Consider the following 12,241-nt stretch of genomic DNA (forward strand, 5'->3'; position numbering starts at 1 on the left):
ACTGTGTTCATAAACAACGTGTCTGTGTGCGCATTCACAAAAGCAAGCCGGACACACTCGGAGGGAAAGCGACAGCTCAACCATTAATTAAGCAAGCTAATAGAACAGCTGCTGATTCACTCCCATGTCAGTGAGGTTCACCGTGGGATGGGAAGGCTCCGGCATTACATGTTAAGCATTAAGATGGACGTGCTGTGACTCCAGAAAGAGACTAGGCGAGGTACAGAGAAGCACCGAGTAGTGCAGGTCTACAAAAAATGTTTTCACACTGCAAAGAGAGATTGAAATTGTCCTTGAGAAGTTGCCCAATTTGATATGTTATGGGGTTCTTTAAAGCATTATTTACAGAAGTGCAGAAGTGGAGTTAGTTAATTAAAGTCAATTTTTAAGAATGTAACTAAACAACTATTAAAAGCATTGAAGTCGGCAAGTCACATTTAATGACAGAAAAACATGACCGTTTCAGTTTATTCTGTGTTGGTTGACATTTATGAAAATGTATTATTTATTATTATGCCATCTAAATGTCACTTTGAGATACTAACAGTCTCATATTCTATTCTACTCTCATATTTTTCTTGAACTGTCATTTGTTTAATCTGAATGAAAAATAAATATGTTTGAGTAAAAAATCAGATACCGGTACTATTAAATAAATAAAAAAATGTCTTAATGCCAACCTTATTAACAATAGTTTGAGACTCAGTATACACAACCATTGACAAATATTGTGTGCCTTAAGAAAGTCAGTATCAATATAAGGAAGAAATGCAAGACGAACAATAATACTACACTCGAAAGTACTGTAAAGGTGGGTTGTGAGACTCAGGGGAGAGGAAAAATTCACTGAGAATATAAGGCCATGAATGCAAAGCAGGAGTGTTCACATACTGCAAAGGATGACAGAAGGCTGAAGGAAAATGTTCTGAGTACATGTTGGAGTAAGACAGTGGCTTGGAGGTGGGGATAGGAAGAATTGATAATAGGATGCCAGAAATTCAACACAGACAAGAAAAATGGCAACAGACTGGTGAAATATTCACACACTAATTAATGTCTATAAATAGAAATAGTCTGTGAATTTGTGGCATAGAAATACTGAGAGCTCATCAGCACAACGAATAAAGTACATTATGAGGGGAGGAACACGCTGATAAGTGAGAGAGAGTGTGTGGAAGATGACGATAAGCCTCATCCATCTAGTTTATATGCACAAGCTTTCACAGGAGAGAAACAGAAGCAGCAACTAGGTAGAGGAGGCGTTGTGAGGAGATGGATTTGTGTGAGTGCGGAGAGAGTGGCCAGGAGAGGGCGCCCCTTGCTAGACAGAGTGAAGTGGAGCATGGACGCACATACACACTATGTAGTGTCTTGATCACATTCACCAGCAGGAGATTTCAATCGTTTCATGGACATTGCTTTCAAAGTCTCCTCTAATCTTACTGTCTCTTCATCATTTTCCAGAAACTCCTCCCCTCTTCCTACACTGAATGTTTTAATCAGTGTCTCGTCAGGCATGTCCGAGCCTGCCTCAGCACTGCTGCATTCACTAATGAGCAGTCTCATACAGTGTTAACATATGCAAATACGACAGTCCCACATCTTCCAATCAGGGCAGAGAAGAAATGCTTATAAAAAATGGACTTTGTGCATCTCCTGACACCACATGCTATGTTGCCATGGAAACAGGATGCCAAGGTAGACAGAAATACAAAGAAACTACATGACAAAGTGGTTGATTGTGGCTGTGTCTTGGTGAAGTTACTCCGCAAAAAGCTGAAGTTTAGTAGTTTAATCAAATTAGGCGCGTGTCAAACTACAACAGCTGAGTATTCAAGAGAAATGCCATGTACTGTGGATCACTGACAGAGCAACACCACAAAATAAAGACACTTTCAAGGAAGAGCAATGTTTTTCAAGATGAAATGAAATTTGGGAGCAGATACAGTTACACAGCACCAACGTATAATCACTAACATCATGACCTAAAAATATAGCTAGCTCCCTTTTCTAAACTCATGTATGCTGTAATCACAGCAGCACAGTTTCAGAGCGTCAGACATCCATATTCATAGGATTATGATAAGGTTATTTCAGTGTGTCCACTCTGACAGAACACCTTGTTAAAAGTCCAGACGACAGATGCACCTCTGGGTTCTCCATATTCATGCAGCCATTGCCAGCCACCTCAGCTAAACACACAGCAACTCACCCTGCTGGCAAAGTTAAGTCTTGTAAAATATTACACATAAACTTCAGCTTACTTACTTTTCAGTAAGTGATCAAACATGCCTGGCATAAAAAGAGGCTTATTCCATACCAGCGAGCTCCACCTGACTGCCACCTCTTTGTACAGAGAAGGGATACAGTGGACTGGATTGAAATTTGGCCCAGGTAAAGCTTACAGAACGTACTCTAAATAACACAAAAACTGCTGATTTACAGGTTCATCAAGTTCCTTATCTGCTTAAGTGCAGATAATCTCGCTTATATGCCCCATCAAACATTAATTTCACGCCGTGCGATGCCTCACAGTTATCAGTCATAACTCACAGTTCCAAGCTCTAACACCAAAAACTCATACCAAATTTTCAAGTGTCTCTTTCTCGCCAAGGTCGCGGTGCCCTTGTTGTTCTCTTCATCACATCGTGTAGTTCGATTTCTAGCTATGTGTCTAAGAAACAGAACTATCTAGAATACACACCAGTCTTGCACTGTTTTGCCGAGCAAAGTGCAAAACAGAGGACGGGGCAGCGTTAGTGAGGGTCTGTTAGTGGGATGGACAGCGTGGAGCACATGTGCATGCAGTCTCACTGCTTAGAGAGAGCGGACATGTTGAGTTGCTAGAATTAAATGCACACATGGATTAGAAGAAGTCATTACTGTGAGGCCAGGTACCTGAGTATATCTCCCTGCTCTTCAATTTCATCAGCAACCTCTTCACACCTGCAATGATGTGAAGAAGCCTGTCATCATCAGAACACCTTTTGTTCCCTCCCTCTGACATGTAAATGAAGAAAGCTAATACTGGAGTATCCCATGTGACAAATAAAAACTGTATTTACAAGAACCCCAAAGATTGGCCAGTTTATTGTTTAGTCAAATAATAAGGAAGGTGTATAATAAGTCAGATTTAAATACACTGTCTGTTCAAAAAAAAAGTCACCACCCGGATTCAACTAAGCAAATAGGTATCCCGTTGGTTACTAAGCAGTCATGTCGGAGGACACATCCTATGGTCGTGGAATAGATGTTAATCTGTTTCAGAAATATTAGAGCGTGTGACTTTTTTATTTGGACGGGCAGTGTAGTATGTAGTAATGTATATTACATAGCCAGCAGATGAGGCATGAGCTCACAGATGTGTGGAGCACACACACACAGAAAAAACAGGTAGACAGACAAATGTGACCCACCCGCTGAGCATCCATCCCCCAGAATCACCACCCACTCATTACTCCCACTGACTGGTTCTCTCCGTCTGGCTCTGTGTGTGACTGCAGAGTTTAGTGGGGACATCTGTTTGGTCCTTACCTGTGTTCCTGTCTGGTAAGATACAGCAATGTTTCTGCAGTATGCCTGGCAACACCTTCCAAGAAACAACAACAACAACAAAAAAGGGTGGGGGAAGAGAGGGAGGGAGAGAGAGAGGAGAGAGATGTTAATATCAACTGCAGCTCAAAGCAGATAAACAAGGTGGGGCTTAGAGGAAAAACACTGAGCCATGCTGTGACCCACGGCTACAGAGTTGCAATGGCCACCTATTTATCACAGCATTTGCATCAAAAGAAGCAGCTTCCCTATTTATCTAAGACCTTTCTTGTGCACTGCGATCTCAGCGGCGGAGCACTAAACGATGGTCCCACTGTGCACATGAGCGTGAAAGGCTCATTTTAAACTGCGTCTCTCTGATTCAATCTTCAAACAGTCAAACGTGGGTTAAATGGCGTGTGAAGGAAAATATGATACACTAACAATCTAGTGGGAGGAAGCAGTATGAAAATATAGCTTGATTGAAGTTGAGGGGGAAGGGGGGGTGTCACTGTAATCAGTCAATCTGGTGTGGTCACGTCACATTGGGTCAATTTTAGAAGCTTTCTCTTTTCCATCAGGCACTTTGCGATGCTAGGAAGTTGTACCAGCAAACACAACAGTTAATTATCGCAATATTCACAAGCGTTAGGTAGTCACGCTAATCAATAATGCATGCTTACAATCTATTCTGAGGGGAGTTTCCTCAAAATTTTAATTGTCTTGTTTGCTATCATCGCCTGTCTCCTGTAAGTGACCAGTTTATGCCTTGTTGTCGGGAAATACTGCAGAGTAATTTCTCTGCAGATGTATGACAAAGCTGAATCCCATTATTGGTGTCCACAGGGCACAAATATGCAGCATTTCTAATAAAAAAAAAAAGAAGTAGCCGAGGGAATGAAAAACAAAGGCGATGCGGAGGTGGCTCAGCAGGTGCTATCAATGTCTCTTTGTCCTTGCATCTGACTGACAGGCTCATTTTTGTCAAAAAAATGACTTTCATAATCTAGTCAGGCCTCGTCTTTTCTCTCTCTCTTTGGCATTAACATTCCTTCACATTTATACTTGATGATTATCTCAGGCTGCTCTGACGCTCAGAGTTATTTTACTCATCTCTGGGGCTGAACAGGACTCATCAGTTACGTGTCTATTTTAATTAAGGAGAGGAGCATATATAAAGGAATCCCTTGAAAAGAAACAGAAAACCAGGGATAAAACTTACAAATGAAACCTAATGGCTTGACTCGGGGGGATCTTCAATGAGCTATCAACCCACTACATTGTTCGCACCTGTACATGAGAAGGGCCTCAAGCATGTAAATGCTTCTCTTATGGTTTGTATGAATTAATTACTTTTGTTCTTAGAATTCAGTCAACTCGATTAATGCCCAGCCCCCAAACTCAAAATGACAGGTAACTTCTCTTTAAAAACCCCAAATGTCTTGTTCTGCACCATAGATTAGAGTCTGTATGTCTCATATTCTATCTCTCATACTTTGTTCATATGAGTGCTTGAGCAAAAAGTCACCTAACTCTTTTATCTGTCGTTAATCATTCTTTTCAGTCTAGTGTGGTCACCAGTATAATCAATATAATGTCATCTGACAGTCACTTAAGATATTACACTGGAGAATACTGTCACCTGTTACAGCCTAATTCTCTTAAAACACACACTACATGGCTCTAAGAACATATCTATATAAACCCTAGCTTTACCAGTCTGACTGATGGTGCCAAGACCCGGTCAAGGATTCTGTCATTTCTCCTAGAGCATAATGTGACGCCCTAAAGAACTAGAAGAACAACGACCATTGGTTGCATCACAAAAGGTCAGTTTTTGTTAACTCTGGAAATCTTTTGGAGATGTACAGTTTTCACTGACGAAAATATCTAAAGTTTCACCAGTGAACCAAATCTGTTCATTTTCACTCCGATGCCAACAAAATAAATAAGTCACATTTGTTACTGTGGCAAACAACAACAATTTGCTGGAATGAATCACATACGGTCTCATTATTTTAGCAATATGAAAGTGCTGTCTGCTACCATGCCCTGCAATTCAGTATCTACGACAAACAAGCTTCTCAGTAAATAACTGCATAAGAAAGTTGAGTGGTACATACAAATAGATGGCTCTGCAGAGATGAGAGATCCAGTAATTAGTTTGTAATGACTCAAACACCTGCATGATGTACAGTGGTAAGTGATGCTGGAACACACACTGGCTGGCAGAGACTGGTGCTGGGGGAGTGTAGAAAGCGAACTGTCAGGGCCACTCTTCACTGTTTCAGACAACCAGAGCTGTCACTTGCCTCTCATTTACGCTTTAAAAGGATTGGAGTCTAATTTCATGCGCGAGGCATCAGATTGTCTTTTTAAGTTTATCTTAGAATGAGCACAAGTGAGGATTTATGTCACTGACTTTTACAAGGACAATCATAAAAAAGTCATGGATCTGTCTGGAAATGTGGGTTTTTTGCTAGTTGTGTTTCCTCTAATTACACACAGCTCTGAAAAGACATCTTCATTCACATTTTTAATAGACCAAAAGACCAAAAAAACATTAAATAAATTATACCAAAGTCTAATAATACTGATTAAAATGAGCAGGTTAAGTTTTGTTTTTGTTGCAGAGGGAGATGCAACAAAAGAATAAGAAAAAGATTCTCGATGGCAATTTAGTGCAATGCCCTTAGGACTGGAAGCCCAAACTTATGAATGTGTTTTCAAACCCTATTCGGTGGGATAAAAAAGAAAAGGCTCCATTTGGCAATGTTGTAGCAGCACTATCGTGTTTTTCAAATAGAGCCGGTTGTCATTCAGTTGTTGCCTGAGGCTGTCAGGAAAAGAAGGATTCTGTAGAGATATCATTAAATGCCCTGAAAGTGGATGTTTCCAGTAATTCTAAAATCTCTACAGTATTGCCCCTTTACATGTTTCATCCTCGTGGCATATGGGCTGGAAATATCCAAGATAATAGCACAGTACATCAGTGCTATGGTCGTAAAGCAGGCTACAAAGATCTGCAAGGGGTGGTGAAGGAATTAAATACTTTTTATTTTCACACACGTATATGTTTTTAAGGATTTTTGGAAAGCAATTCAAGATTTGATTGAGCCCATCAAATAAAAATGAGATAGCTCAGCTTTTAGGCTAGAGTAGTGAGTGGCACATTTAAATTCCCTACTGCATATACGTGTACATTTAAGTCAATAAGGAGGTTTTGGGGAAAATCTGAAAAATGAGGATGGTGGAACAAACAAACTTTTCGTTTGTTGGTTTAAATATAGTATATGTCTTCAACAAAGCAGGCATTGCTTCTTTTCTGTGAGACATAATTTACAGTACAAGAGCGCTAAACAGAGAGAAACACCAATGCTGTTAAGGCAGATATGGAAGAGAGAAGAAAGAGAAGCAACTAAATGCACGCTCGTGAGCTGAGATGAACAATGAAATGGGCTGACTCAGGTGAGTCACACGCCATGAAGAAACTTTTCTTTCTGAAATCAGTTCTGAAAATGACCTCACACATAAAAGTACTGATTACTTCCCCCCCTGAAAGTCCATTTGTCTGGGAGATTGTTTTCTCTGCTACGTGATGGAGCCAGCCTCATGAGAATAGAGGGTGAGGATCAGAAATAGCCTCCATAATTTAAACAGTGCACAAGCTGATGCTCATCAAGGAAATGAATCGTGGTTGTTGTTCCAGTACTAATCAACAGAGATGAGCGTGAGGTCCAGAAACCTTGTCAATCTATAGCTGCACTAGACTTTGGTTTAAATGCCTTCAAACGAGTCAGGCTCCAATGCACCAGCATCATTTATTGACTCATCACATGATCTGATGGTATAACCAGCACAGCCTAGATTGACCACCGCAGGTAGTGGTCACCAGGCACCAGACGTTTCAGGATTCTCACAACACAAATAACTGTCTAAAAAGTGGGCACATGCGCACACACACACACAAACATGCTGATTTGATACCAATCTCCACACACTATTACTGCTAGGTACAGGCAATTATCACAAGTGGCGGTGGATAATAGGATATCTTTGCGCCTGCTGCTGAGGGCTACGGTGCAACTCTTTGGTGAGCCGAGGGGACGGGATGGAAAGTGGAGTCACTCCAGTGCGTTTCAAAGCTGCTCCCTGTGCGTTTAAAGTGCTGTCTGCTCGACATCTTACCCAGCCAAGCTATCAAATGCAGTGGTGTGCAGATTGAGGAGAAGATAAGGTTTGCAACGGAAGCACTCACTCCCGCAAAGACCGGGGGATATGGCACAGACATCTGGTAAAAATATCAAAACCTCCTCTTAACACTATACACTCTTGTAGTACAACATCACACAAACTGCAGCCTCAAAAATGACCACAGAGATCCAATGACACCTGTCTAACACTGAGCCAGGAAGAAACAGTTAGTTTCACAAAACTATGCTTTTGGCCTCTTCACCGCAGTGTACACCCTTTTATGTTTTAGTAGACATTTGTACTAAAACACACACCAGGGGGCCCCTAACTCAGAGTTCAGTCCAGTTAATGCTCATGTAGGACACAGTGACAAGATGAGGTAGCACACGTAATGTATGACCTACACCTCACTTACTGTGCCATCAGAGAAATGTTAAAAAGGAAGGGGAAATGTGGTGCTGAGATCTCCAAATACTCACGCAGAAAGGCAAGTGCTTTCAGTATGCACTAAAATATTTGGCATCATTTCCCTATTTCTGTGCAGTTGCTACTATAGAGTTTGCTCATCTGTTTGTTCAGTTTATTTTACTTGCAGCAAATAAAAGAAACTGAGCAGTACAATGGAGACTGCCATTTATGTAAAACAGCCTGATCACATTAGGACGATTATAGCACTAAGTACATCTCTGAAGCTTAATCAAATCTCTTGCACCCACCTACCCCTATCAAAAACCGTGCTGCCATTCCAGTGTGCTATTTTATTAAGCCGATATATTGAAGTTCATTGCTCAGTTTACAGGGTCTAGTAGACAGGGGTTGTAAAACAGCTGGGCCCTTTGCCAGCTGTAATGGTGTTAGGACGTATGGACCTCAAGTACACCTGAAATTGCACAAGGTCTTTTTTCCAATTTCAAATTTTGACAGAATGTTAACACAGTGGGCTTTACGGGCCACATTTATAATTCTGTTTAAAACATGACACGATTTACCTTTGTCTCCACTCAAAGACCTTCAAAGGCGCGCAGCTGACAACTGTGAGGCAGTCGTTTCTCTGCTGAGCAAACTTTCAAAAGACGGCTGCTGTTATGACGTAAATGAATCAGTCTGGCTGTCAAAGGCCGCCTGCTGAAATCATCATAAATGACGCTATCACAAACTGGCATCAAACCGTCTGTGTATGTGTGTGTGTAATTAGAATAGAAAGGAGAGGTTACACAGAGTATAGCAGCTTGCTAATGGCCCTCGTAATGAATCACATCTGACTTATTGCACTAACAGCAACAGGAGAGTGCAATGACACCCACATGCCTGGAAAATCTGTGCCCGCCATAATATAAACGTGATTAACAGAGTAGTAGTTTGTAGGTATACACATATATATATACAGTGCACAACACACTGTAGTGTACACACACATAGCTCTTGTGCATTATTACATTCATCCAGCCCTATTCCATCCACATCCCTCTACTGAAGCCAAACTATTATGCTGTAGATGCGGGGTGGAATTCATCAGGGAATGAATAGAGACACAAAATGAGAGGAAACACGCTGACAGATGAAGAGGGATGGGAGCAAGAAAGAAGGTGAATAAGAGTACAAGACTTGGTAATGTATAAAAAAAGTACTGGAATGACACAGGAGGGAGAAGAAGAATGGGACATGGAGGGAGAAAGCGGCGATGCATCTGTCACGGTGAGGGGATGAATAAGGCAAGAGCCTGCTGAATGTTTCAACATTTACTTTTAGTCAGACTAGTCTACATTCACCGCTGCTCCTCTTTCCCCACCATAGACCAAAATAAAATCACCACAAGCATAAATGCACCATTTCAAGTTTGCTATGCATTCTCAAACAGATTATGAGAGCCTTATCATGTCAGTGCAGAGCAGGCAAGTCCACAGGAGCTTGGGTTGGCTTGCGTGTGTGAGAAAGCAATTTGGCATCCGGAAACAAGCTACGTTCAATGCCAAAGTGCTTCTAACATGGAATAGTCTCAGTTTCCAATTAAATGTTTTGTCCTTTATTCTTTGAGCATAAATGATAGCTGGTAATTAACCTCTCTCCCATTTAACTAAAGAAATTGCCTGGTACTAGGATGAGTAAGATTTCTCCGTCTGATATGAATCGTCAGGCTTTCACTACAAGCGGGTTCAAAGCACAGGCGGGGATGCACGAGAGGCACGAAGGTGGGGTCATCTAAAGCTAGTGTGTGACAAGGAATTCATTTTTCAGCCACATGCAGACATATGGAGCTAACATATATTTCTCACCTGGCATCTGTCTACTCACATGCAGGTGTAGAGCAGGCTGCATATGCATACACTTTGCACAGCTACACCCAATTAAAACCCAAGTATACACACAAACCCGCACACAAAGATGCAGATATTGACCTACTCACTGATTTAAAGTAATTACATTTGTTCCTGAATGTTTACTGCCAGTTCCACTGCTCCATTGCAACCTGCATGATGGACGAACACGGGACACTTTACTTAAAATAAAACATGCTTGTTATTTTGGAAGATAATGCGGTGTCCATGTATGAAGTGTTCTGCAATGCTTTTAAATCAAATCCTCATCTATTGAAGAAAGGCTTGCTGACCACTCCTATCTATAAATAACAACTGTGTGTATTGTTGAACATGTATGAGTACACCGTGGAGCATGTTAGTAAAACTTTGCACAGTAATAACTACGCTGAGCTTCTAAAGCTTTGCAAGGAATATGGTTCCCTATTTTTAGTGCCTCTGTGATTATGATGTCTGACTATGTGAGTGCTGGCAGCCAGCACTTTGTCACTCACAGTGCGCGCTGAGTGCTGTGTATTTGCTGTGGGTATGGCAGCAGTGCTGAAGCAGGGATTCTGTACAACTTCCCATCTTTTCGTGTCGCTCAATCATCAGAATCCACTGGAGCTGAGACGTCAATACTCACAACCTCACTGAATCTTAAATATCACAACGTGTCAGTGCACAGCTGACAGTAATGACAAATCATTTTCACAAACAGGCGGTTGACTGTTTCTAATCTTACAACATCCTTAACAAGAAACCCAAACAGCAGGGCACCTGCATCTGCAATAATCACCCATTGCAGGAGTACTAAGTATCACTACTTGATTCAGAAGGCGTGTGGGCATTGTGCACAAGCTCTTCAATATGTCATTGATTGAAAGGTTTTCTATAACGTGTTTACACAGGTGAGTATAGGCTTCTGGTTTCAAAATGTACAACTTATTCAGTGCCCTCTTTTGTTAAGCAGTATGGATCTCTACTCTCATTCAAGACTGCCAGCGCTGGGCTTGGGGTCTGTCAGACACAGTCAGTGAAGCACATCCACCCACAGAGACTATAGTCGGCGTGGTACACACAGTATTATGTGACAGTGCACCACAGAAGGAGTTTTGCAGAGATCAACCCTGACATAACATCCATTTGAGAAGTTAACCTTGTGCTAAGAGATTTTTTGTCTGAAATGCTCATCATCCACGCCTCTTCCTCGTGGATAACTGTAAGTGCAGGAATTAAATCCGGGAGGCAAAGCAGAGGCAAAGGGGTGAACAAAATTCACGTGCGTGCAGAAGTAAATTTAAAAAATCATAATCAATTTTGTTTCCTTAAATAATGAAGAGTGAGATTCTCCGTTTCACTGGAAAAGCCACCAGTTCAAAAGTCTGACTACACACTTAAGAAAATGCTGCAACCAATCCGCTCAAACACACAGTCTTTTTTCTTACTATTGCACACATCATCAGTTTTTCATAATGATGATAAGATGCATTGTCTAAATCCTGCATGCCATATCCTAGAAGGTGAAATGTGTGCTCAGAGATCCATGAGAGGGGAGGATTTACCTTCTTCAGAGCTGACATTCTAGGTGGATCCTCCTCCTGCAAAGCTCCTTCACATGCTGAGGTCCCAAGCCAAGTTTGGAGGCTGTGCAAATTCTAACTCAGCCCGGTGCTGATGCTGAGCCATGAGGTGCCTGTTTAGTATTCTCATCTCGCTTTCCACCCCGTCCTACAGCTGGCTTGGTGTGCGCACGCCCAAAACCGCTGTTATTGCAGGATCCAAACACATGGGGAGCTCTAGGAACCTGATGCATCATCCTCTTCACACTTGATCAAACAAAGTTTGATTGATATTGACAAGAAGATGGTCTTAAATATTTGGCAGGGAACACTGCTGGTCAAGTCAATTTAGAAATATTTGCAAGTACCACACAGTACAATTGATTTAGTGCTACATCTGATGGAGATTCTGAAGCAGTTCTTCAGTAATATTGATGAAAATGCAGTTCACAGACAACATATCTTATGTTATATTCTGCATACTACATTACATAACTCTGCTTTATATGCCGACTTGAAGTTTGACTTTAACTTATGCAGACAATATATGAATTCATTATATACAAAACATATAACTTCTCTGTCAAACGATCCTCCTTAAATTGCGATTATTTTGAATGGAATCTGGCGCAGCGAGATCGTGTCGTGATGTTTTCCTTA

At 41.3% G+C, this 12,241-nt stretch overlaps 1 protein-coding gene across 1 annotated transcript in view; it reads right to left on the bottom strand.

The window, feature by feature from the left end:
* Nucleotides 1–3,550, bottom strand: part of dlgap2a (discs, large (Drosophila) homolog-associated protein 2a) — a 119,264-nt gene extending 115,714 nt beyond the window's left edge. Inside the window, exons 1-2 of the mRNA XM_026353774.1 lie at nucleotides 3,535–3,550; nucleotides 2,899–2,946 (exon numbers count right to left, since the gene is read on the bottom strand). The gene's annotated coding sequence lies outside the window, so the exon portion shown is untranslated. The remainder of the gene's footprint in view (nucleotides 1–2,898; nucleotides 2,947–3,534) is intronic.
* Nucleotides 3,551–12,241: the final 8,691 nt, after the last annotated feature.

Source organism: Anabas testudineus, chromosome 12 (assembly GCF_900324465.2).
Source record: "Anabas testudineus chromosome 12, fAnaTes1.2, whole genome shotgun sequence".
Classification (NCBI taxonomy): domain Eukaryota; kingdom Metazoa; phylum Chordata; class Actinopteri; order Anabantiformes; family Anabantidae; genus Anabas; species Anabas testudineus.